The sequence below is a fragment of the Dipodomys ordii genome, unplaced genomic scaffold (genome assembly GCF_000151885.1).
Source record: "Dipodomys ordii isolate 6190 unplaced genomic scaffold, Dord_2.0 Scaffold114, whole genome shotgun sequence".
NCBI classification, from domain to species: Eukaryota; Metazoa; Chordata; class Mammalia; order Rodentia; family Heteromyidae; genus Dipodomys; species Dipodomys ordii.
The window spans coordinates 4,842,190-4,852,554 of record NW_012267330.1 but is presented as its reverse complement, the minus strand read 5'-3'; positions in this window follow the sequence as shown (position 1 = coordinate 4,852,554).

Sequence of the window (10,365 nt, the reverse complement as noted above, 5' to 3'; positions counted from 1 at the left end):
TCTCATCTCTGAGTTTATTAATTTGGGTGTGTTCTCTTTTTTTTCTGATAAGATTTCCTAAGGGTAAATTACATTCTTTAATTTCATCATATAATTCTAAACATATCACCAAAAGTTGGTTAAAAATGTAGACATTTTCCACAAAGCTGTAGCAATTGCCAAAAATAAGGAAAGTTAATACTAGTTATGTAGACATTCAGTTAGTTTTAATAAAATTGAATTGATTTTACTGTGCTGGACATAAAGATATACACTAGAAATGTAAGAAGATAGATTTCTATTTTAGGGGACTACCAATAACCTAGAGGGGACTTGTGGAGAGAGAATTTTGTGCACTATAATATGTACTAGATCAATGTTTTTCATGATATATGGCAACATTTGAGAAAGTGGATACATCAGAATGGACAAGGCTAGATTTGATGACTAAGTTCATACTAAATTTTCGGAATCTTGAGACGAATCATTACACACACAGACTCATGGCAGTATATTAACATGTTGAGAAAATCTCCTCTACAAAATCTCAGACATTGTGTTGCTATTTAATTTTCTCATTCAACAATAACTCAGAGAAACCACTAGGAACCAAGTGAAGAAGAATAACTTAAGGAAACTGAGGCCTGGTGGAGGCCACTCAGAAATATGGTATTTGAAATACAGAAGTGCCATCATCTTTGCTTCAAATAGAGACAACAGGATGCATGCCTTCTTAAGGGGTGCATTCTCACCCCAAGAATGAACACTTGTCTGACAGAATGTATGCCTTCCTGAGAAAAATGCCTCCCCAAACTTAAGCCACCTGCCCCAAAATGCCTTACCTCCTTTCTCAAGGATAAGGATCTGTTTTATGGCAGGATGCATTCTCACCTGGAAACTCAGAAAATAACTCCAGGTGTGATTAGAGCAATGACAAAGCACCTACCTTTGCATAACTTTAAAGCCAGACCCCCTGCCTTTAGCCTATAAATACCCTAACAGCCCAAGGAGCTGTGTTTTTTTCTGGGTGTCTCTTTGTATGTATATGTGTCTCTCTCTTTCATTCTGTGTCCCTCCATGTGTTTCTCTCTGTGTGTTTTTCTTTCTGTGCCTCTCTCTTTCACCCTATGAGATTACTCACTCTAGGCTAGAGGGTACCCCGCCCTTCTGTTTGTCTGTTTGCCTGCTTGTTTACTTATTCAATAAGCTCTTACAAGTTTTCTTACCATTGTGATTTGTCCAGAAATTCTTATTCTATGATCAAAGTCAAGGATCCTAAATTAAGAGTTCCTAGTTTAAAGGGAAAACACTAAGTTTCACGTCTCTCAGGTGACACAAGTAGTAACCTAAGAATGAAAAGCAAAGAGATCTCCAATATACCTCTTGCCCTAAGGGCTTTGGTGTCAAAGAGCAGGGTCAAACATGTAATGGAGTAACTGCAATACAGTGAAATAAAAGAGAAGCACACAGGGCACATAGTTGACCCAATCATTTTAACATTGAGTCTACTTTGATCAGGAAAGTTGTTGGTGAGAAACAAAAAAAGCTGACTTGAAGGTTGAGATACAGTGAAGTAGAGGACAGATGAAGAAGGCGCTGGATGGAAGCATATCACTGAAAGTCAGAGAAAATGTACTTCACCAGAGCAGCCTCCGCAGGGCCCGTAGCTATTTAGTCCCTGACAACTCAGAACCATTGTGTAAGGCAGCTTCTGCCACCATGACAGAATGCATTTTAAAATAAGAAAGCCTCATTTTTTGTGATTTTTATTATATTTTATTATATTTTTTTCTTTTATCTTATTTTGAATTGGACACAGTGATCTAGTAATTTAAGCTATAGAAATGGGATTTGGCTTTTCAATATATATATGCATGGATAATTTAAAAATGAATAAAATATTTTAAAATGACTCAGCTATGACTACATACACAAAGATGTGTTACATACAAATTATTATCATGTAGCCATCCTTTAAAACTGGGAAGCCCAATTTTTGACTCATGAATTTAGAAATTTTCCCATGAACAATTAGCTTTGTTGTTTCTTGGCCTGAGATGAGGCAAGATACTATGGCATGAGCAAAGCAGCTCAGTTCATGGTGGCCACAGAGCAACAAGAGTGAGCTCACTTTTACACCAAAGCTCAGAACCCATTGAGCTACAATACATCAATTGTTTAATTCCCTCAGAGAAAAGGGATTTCAGGATCTAATCATCTCACACACGTCCCACCTCATTACACTCTTGCACTGAAGACCAGCCTTTCAACACACTACATTTTGGGCAACGTTTTACATGCAAGCCATAAAACTCAGTAATGTTAATGTCTTCAGGATTGCTAACCCAAGGCTGTCAATACAATTTTCCTGTACTTGATATGGAATTGTTGGGAAATTGAGTTGCATTAAAAAATAAGCAAAGTGGCCAGAAGCCTGAAATCAAGGTATCAGCAGAGCCAAACTCCCTCCAGAGTATATAGGGGGAAATTCATCCCTGGCCTTTATGAGTTTCTGGTGGGGTCTGCATTGTGTCTAGAAGCCACAGGGCACCAGTCCCTGGCTCTCTCCAAGTAGCATCTACCTCTTCTGTGTTGCTGTTCTTTGTCTGCATCTTAGAAACACACTTGTGAATGCATTTAGGGTTCACCTACCTGATTTCAGGTGATCTCTCTATTAAAATCCTCAACTTAATTACCACTTTTACTATGTGAAATACAATAACCTAGGAGACATCATTCAGAGCTTCAGGGAGCAGGACATGGGTGTTCCTTTGAGGGAGGTTATCATATAATGCACTGCAGTATTTCTGTATTTCTGTCTATTCCTTCAATCTGTCTGCCTTTGTTTAAAATTGCACCATTAGAATTTTCCTCAATTACTACATTTGACTATGATTCATTCAATATTTTTGGCTCAATATTTTTGACTCAATCTAATACAAAGGATCTTTAGTTACCCTTGCAAATAAAATGAGAATATGTGCATAGGAAGCCACAGCATAAACACAATGCATTTCTCTACCCAGTGCATCAACTTTACTTAATAGCAAATAACTCAAATGTTACTTCACTATTAGTTACTTCACAGTAGTAAAATAATGTGTACTACTACATAAAATTTATGTTGAATTTATAGATGAACCTTACAATTTGAAGGAAATGTATTACCCACTAAAGATATTTTTTACCTAAGTTCATCATTTTTTCATCCATCCAATTGGGACAACTTTGTTCTTCTCTGCTACAAAATGAAAGTATTTTAAAAGCACAAGTGATCAACTTTTTATGCTTGAAAGATTTGGTCCATAAAAATCAAATTCAAATTCTGTGTAGTTATGACCCTACTCCCTTGGGAGTTATAAAATTCATTTCATCTCTTTTCCCAGTTTATCAGGCATACAATCTTAAAATAATCAGGTAGTAGAATGGATATATGTTGGTTAGACTAATGAGATTTGCAGCATTGGACATGGTAAGTCTTCATTATTAAAGTAGTCCTGGATGAGATGTCGTTCAATATTACCAAGTCAGAGCTTGTGTCTTCATTGTTGTCTTCATTAATTGCTAAGAAGCAAAAGGCACAGGTGATGGACTGACATCTTAGTACACAGGTGACAAGGAGAGGGTTAGTCTTCACAGAAACCAACTCCGGATCGACTTCCAGGCCCAGAAACCACTCCTAAGGAATTCTGGAGAATATGTTAGAGTAATGCCTTAGAGAAGCCTAAAATCTACAATTGCTGTTTTTTTCTATTATTCTTTTGGCATCATTTTTTACTTTTAATTCATGAGTAAATCATTCTTGCACTACAAAAGTCCAGAATCCCAATCACAACTAACAAAATCACCATACATAGCCAATCTGACTGATTCCAGAGCCACATGATAAATCTCCTGTTTTTACCCATCCCCAGATTGTGTGGTATGTGTGTGTGTGTGTGTGTGTGTGTGTGTGTGTGTGTGCGCACACACAGGCACGCATGCACAAGCATCCACACACATGCATGTTCCACTCCTGTGGCTTGAACTCAGAGCCTAATACTGTCCCTAAGTTTTGTTGCTCAAGGCTTTCACACCAACCACTTCAGCCATGCTCTATCCCTGGCATTTTGGAGGATCATTGGACATGAAAATCCCATAGGTTTCCTTTTCAGGCTGGCTTCAAACCACAGTCCCCAGATCTCATCCAGCTGAGTAGCTAAGATTACAGGCAGGAGCCACAGTTGCATGGCTCAACATTGTTTTCTTGCTTCATAAATGTCCTAGGTTTTCATAATAGCTTCAGCTTTTTTCTTCCTGCATTTTCTGTTTTGTCTCCCCATTGGTCAGTCTGTTGGTTAATTGGCTAGCTAGTTGGTTATTGGCCACCACCTCAAATGCTAGTTGTATATTTTTGCTGTTTCATTTTTCTGTGTTTGTGAGGTGATATGGTGACAAGTGACTTTCTTGATGAGTCACTGAGAATGAGTACTTGCTAGTCTTTTCTCTGAGCTAGTCTTTCATGGAAAGCTCCTCTCATCTGTCTTGGCTATTGAGCTCTGGACTAGACATTGCTCAGTAAGAAAACTTGCCTGTAACTCACCTGTTTTCTGACTCAGGCTTCACGGGCTTGTTTGTTACACCTGCCATTCCTTGTTGACCCTGAGGTTGCATTCTACCAGATACTCCAGCTTATTCTGAGTAAAGAGGGGACAGCTCAGGATCTAACTGCACCATAAAAACCTTTCAAAAATCTTGGCTGCCCCCCACACACAAACATACATATACACATACACATCTATATCCTTGCTGCCAGCTCCATGGTATAAAGTTTATGAGGTGAGTCAGAGCTGACTGTCGGTGTCATAGCCACCAGGCCCTTAACTCTAACTTTTTATTTCATCTGCAGTTTTTCAGTTTCCATGTTCCCACTGATAAAAGTCTCTTCTGAAGGGAGACTTGCGTTTTGTCCTCTGTTCTCCTTATTTGGGGGTGTCTTGTAAAGAAAAAGGTGGAAAAGTCTTCATTCAATCACTTGGAGTTCATTTGTCTTGTACAATGATTTATATCATATAGAACAGTTTGGTTTTGCATTTTATCTATTAAATCTCTAAATCTCTACTTTCTTACATTCTTATGCTGTTTGATTCACTCAGCCAGATAGTCTTTGAGCAGCAAGCAGCAGTTAGCTATGAGAGGAGGAGCCAGTGAACCAGGGGGCTAAGGTCTCTGCCCTTGTTCATGTTGTAATATCACAAGGAGATAGACACCAGCTGTAGTTGCATGCTAGAGAATTGTATTGAAGGCAAGGGTCAGGTACTGAGCAATCATACTGGAATACTGGAAAGTCATTTGACTCCAAATGGATTACAAGAATCAGTGCTTATACCAGCTGAGGAAAGCAAGCTTAGCATATATCACATTTTTGTATATGTTATCTCTTTCAACAAATTACTCTAAAGAAAAAAATATTTTGATCCATTGAACAAATGCCTTTTAAATATATAAAATAGGTCAATAATTGTTTTTCTTTGTAATGTTACTTTCAAGTATGAAGAAGTTGAGGCCCAGGAAATGGTAAGGTACATCTGAGCTTATACAATGTGTCACTAGAGAGCAACACACTGTAGAACTTTCCACAGTGAATTGTTCTAGAACAGGGCTATCCAATATGGAAACTACAAGCTACTTTTAGCTTTAGGGCATAGGGCTGCCTCTTGTGGGCAGAAATGAGTTTTCCATAAGTGTAACATACACACCTGGTGCTGAAGACTTAATGTACATGGAAGTTAATTTCACTGGTTTTGTGGAGTTTTAAAATTCATATTAACATGATTACTAGATCACTTGAAATCACAGATGCGGTTCACATGATAGTTTCATAGGCCTGATCAGAAATTACAAGGACAACTGCAGATGACAATTACAAGGACAACTCACCAGTATCTACAGGGCAGGCTGCTATGTGAAGCAGGGCTGTCCAAAAGCCATACAACCAGACACAGTGTGGGAACTGTCAAAGTGAGGCACACAAAGAATGCTACTGGTTCTGCTCTTAGCAGTACTAAGATGTGAACACAAGGCCTTGCACTGGCTAGGAAGATGCTCTACCACTTGAGTTACATCCCTAGTCTCTTCTTGTTTGTTTTAGCTGCTTTTCAGACAGAATATCACATTTCTGTCTAAGCTATCTTCACACCACGATGTTCCAGCCTCTGGCCTTCTGCTTACCAGGATTGAGGTATCTACCACTATGCCACATTTATCTGCTGATATAAGGCCTAGTGAACCTTTTTTCAGACTGTTCTCAAGCAACAATCCTCCCAGTCTCTATTTCTTGAGTAGCTGGAATTATAGATATAAACCACCATGTTGGTTCTCATAAATATGATTTTTAAGTGTTTTTGAAAACAGAATTTTTTCTAAGGTAATTTGAATTGTCACAAAATTCCAAATTTGAGTGTTTTCTGTAATTCCTATAATCCTTGTAATTTTCTGTAATCCTTCTGAAATATGCAGAATCTCTGTATCCCCAAAGACAACCTTTGATTGTAAGCTCTGATGGCTCAGTGGTTACTCACATAGAGACAGGTCATACAATGGGTTAACACAACCCAGAGAAATTTCAGAGCCCAGAGAGTTCAGAGCTGCTCATAAATAGCAAACGTCCTTCATCTAGTAAACGTTTATGTAAGTACCCGCCAAATGCTAATGCTCAAATATTAGATCACCATCATACTTATGGCCTAGGGTCCTTTGTCTTCCCTGAACAAGCATTGGTAGGCAGAGAACTGAGAAAGAGGAAGAAAACTGGATGTGAGAAAGGCAAACAAGGACCCTGGAAAAATCCACAAATTAGTCAACAGTGTCTGCATAAGGAGAATTAATCGTTCAACATAGTTCCACTGAGATTTCACTGCCTTTTCATTTCTGATTAATTTAAAGAATCCCCATCTATTTTAAGAAACCAGCAGGATGTTTGGAAAGATAAACAAAACTCTCTGCAATTTGAGTTTCTCCTGACTTTATCCAGCTCCAATTTCACATTCCCTCATTCTTTCAATTGTTATGGGCTACTTATTCTTTGACAAGTCAAAAGACCAGATGTGTTTCAAACCAAGAGGCCAAATTCTTCTCCAGAGACTTCTCTTCCCTGGGAATTCCTATAAAAGGTACTGTAAAAGTGAATCTCCCTGAAGGTGAGATCTTTGCTCTGAGTAGCATCGTTACCTTAGAGATTGCTCAGCTTTTATGGTTCCAGAGCTGTAATTCTCAAATGCAAATCTGATACAAGCAAGACCACTAGAGACAGGAGAACATATTGAGATGTCATTGTAATTACAAGGGAGGCAGACCTGGCCAGCAAGCCAGGACAACATGCATGCAGGCGTGGTTTGTTTCAAGCCATTTCATCTCTCTTCTCAATTCCCAGAGTCCTTTCCAAAGAATACAGACAAACCAAAACAACCCAAGTGCCTTTCTGCAACTATAAACACTGACTACAATCCTCTCATTGTAGGACAGCAGTTAGCCTCTAGCAAACACTATGAGCTATGTAGATCCTGACCAGTTCTTACAAGAAATCTAGTTAAAAAGCATCTTTTTTTTCTTTTTTCTTGAACTCAGGGCCCTGCACTGTCCCTGATATCTTTGCTCAAGGCTAGTGCTCTACCACTGAGCCACAACTCCACTTTTGGTTTTCTGGTGGTTAGCTGGAGATAAGAGTTTCATGGACTTTCCTGCCCAGGCTGGCTTTGAACTGTGATCCTCAGATCTCAGCCTCCAGAGTATGTATGATTACAGTAATGAGCCACCAGTGCTTGGCAGTATCCATTTTTATTTAGGGGAAACTTAAGAAACTTTAATAAATAGTATGTGTTGCAGCCAGAATCTAGCAGACTGTAGTTAAGTCACTTGCCTGGAATGGGGCAGGTTAATGTGACTACATTTTCTATTCCTAAACTCCAAATCGTACTTTCTACCACAAAGTGTTTTCATTTCAGCAGTGCACAGATGCCTCCTTTCCATGATTGTAGAAGGCATTAGATGGGCAAATGAGATGTAGTTGCTCACTCTATGGGTTTATGGTTAATAGTCCAGCCACAGCATCTGATTTGTAAGTGTGTTTGTCTAAGTCAGGTGTTTTATTTTGTCTTATTATTTTACCATTACAATCCATTCAAGATTTAAAATGCTCTTGCAAATGAAATAATGTTTCAGGTCTTCCTTTTGCATGTATAAATATGGATAATAACCCAAGGTATATATATGGTGATTACTGGTATTGCTGGCAGGAAGTACTGACATAATGAACCTGATAACTGCCATATCAGTGTAATTATTTACTGGAATTGAAAAGAATTAGAGCATCCTGGCCCTTGTTTTATTTTTTATTTCTCTTCTTAAGATAAAAAGGAGTTAAGTGAAGAAAAATGAACCACTTTCTTATGTTTCTTTTAGTTACCCACACACTTGGGACATGTTTTTTCTAGATTAACACACCATGTTCACAGGGCTTCTGGCATCCAAAGAAAGATAGTAAAGGCCTCATCTAGAACCAGATACATAGAAAAAGAGCCAATACTTTATGGCTTCAAGGTTATTTAATTGAAATCCCAAAGCGTTATTATGTAGACAGCTCCGTTCTGTGAGTAAGGTCAAGGAGAAAATGAAACCCTTACAGGTAAATATTGAAAAGGTGTTAAAATGCCACCAGACACCACATATAAATAGCAGCTGCTAAAAGAATTTGGAGATCTCATCACTTGGCAACAAGTCCAATCAAGGATTCCTTTGGAGAGATGTGGGAGAAGGAAACTCAAACCTCTGTGGTGAGTGGCCAGGCCTTTATGTCCACATGTATCAAACCCTCCTCAAAGTGCAAACTGAGCCTGGAGACAATGAAAAAAGCTTGGAAAGAAAAAATAGGCTTCTCCAGAAACAAGAAATAGCATTGGAGTTGATGAAGACTTTTGCAAATCTTTATCTTTCTATGCTTGTTTGATAGCCCAGTGATGTTATCTGAAGATCTTTTAACTAATGTGAGTCACATTTTTATTTGACACAGTTGTACAGTGTCTCATATAGGAGATAAAGGAAGAACATTAGCATTATTGAGAACCTATTGTGTGCCATGTCATATGAAAGCTGCTTAGTTACTGACCTATGTCACTCTCACAACAACCTCGTAATTACCCTTAATTCACAGAAAGGGAAGCAGATGTGCAGAGTCATGCTCAGATTAGGCAAGTAGCAAATGGTCAAAATCAGATTTCTTTTGTTCCCAAATACACATTCCTTCAATGCTATTTGTTATAATCTAACATTTCTTAACAATGACAATTACTAGCTGAGCTTCCCCAAGGCCAATAGTTGATTACAAACTACACAACCTGGAACTGCACAAGGCACTTGAGATGAACCCAGGTAAGTTATGTACTCAAGCCTCTAAAGGTTTCCACTACAACTGCTCAAACCTCTATCTACTCTGGGTATCGGCTGTAGCAAAATATCTGAAAGGAACAACGTCAGGAGAAAAGTTTTATCTTGGTTCAAGCTTTCAGCAATTTTAGGCCATGGTCACCTGGCCAAGTTAGTCTGCGGCCTATAGAAAAGCATCACATGTCATGCTAACTAGGAAGGAAAAAAAATCAGAGAAAAACTAGAATCTCAGTATCCTCTTCAAACTGTCAATGCCCTACTTCTTCACACCAGGTTCTGTCTCCTCAAGTGTTAGCCACTTGTCAATAGTGCTATCATCTAGGAACTCAGGTTCAACACAGGAGCTTTGAGGAATAGTTGCTATTGAACCCCAACACTCTATTTTGTTTATTTATACATAATGAGAACTTCAAGAAGGAGTTCTTCTATAAAAACTGTGAACATCAATTAATGCTTGAAAGAACTTAAGAAAGCAAATGATCCAAATACTCTAACTTTATAAATGAGAAAACAGAAATACTAAGATTTAATATCAATATGAAATTAATATTTAATATTTATTAATATTTAATATCAATAGCAAAAATAAAACCAAGGCCAGACCTAACTTAAGAATTTTAAAGCTGAGTAAATGGGACTGATATGAGTGTATACCATAGAAAATTACGCCACCAGGAGATAGAGTGTCATTTACCACAGAGTAGACTGACCTAGACATAGTGTGTTTGGTGAGTGGGCCATAGCAGAAAAGCAGGTGCCTGTGTGCTCTCTCACATATGGAAGCTAAAATAAAGCCAATATGAACATATGATGTTATTATAGATGCTGGAGGAGATAAGGAAAGGGATAATGGGAGTTTAGATAATAAATACCAAAATACAGTTAGAGTAAGATCCAATGTTTCAGAGCATAGTGGAGTATTTGTACTCTACAATAACTTAGTGTGTGTGTATGTGTGTGTGTGTG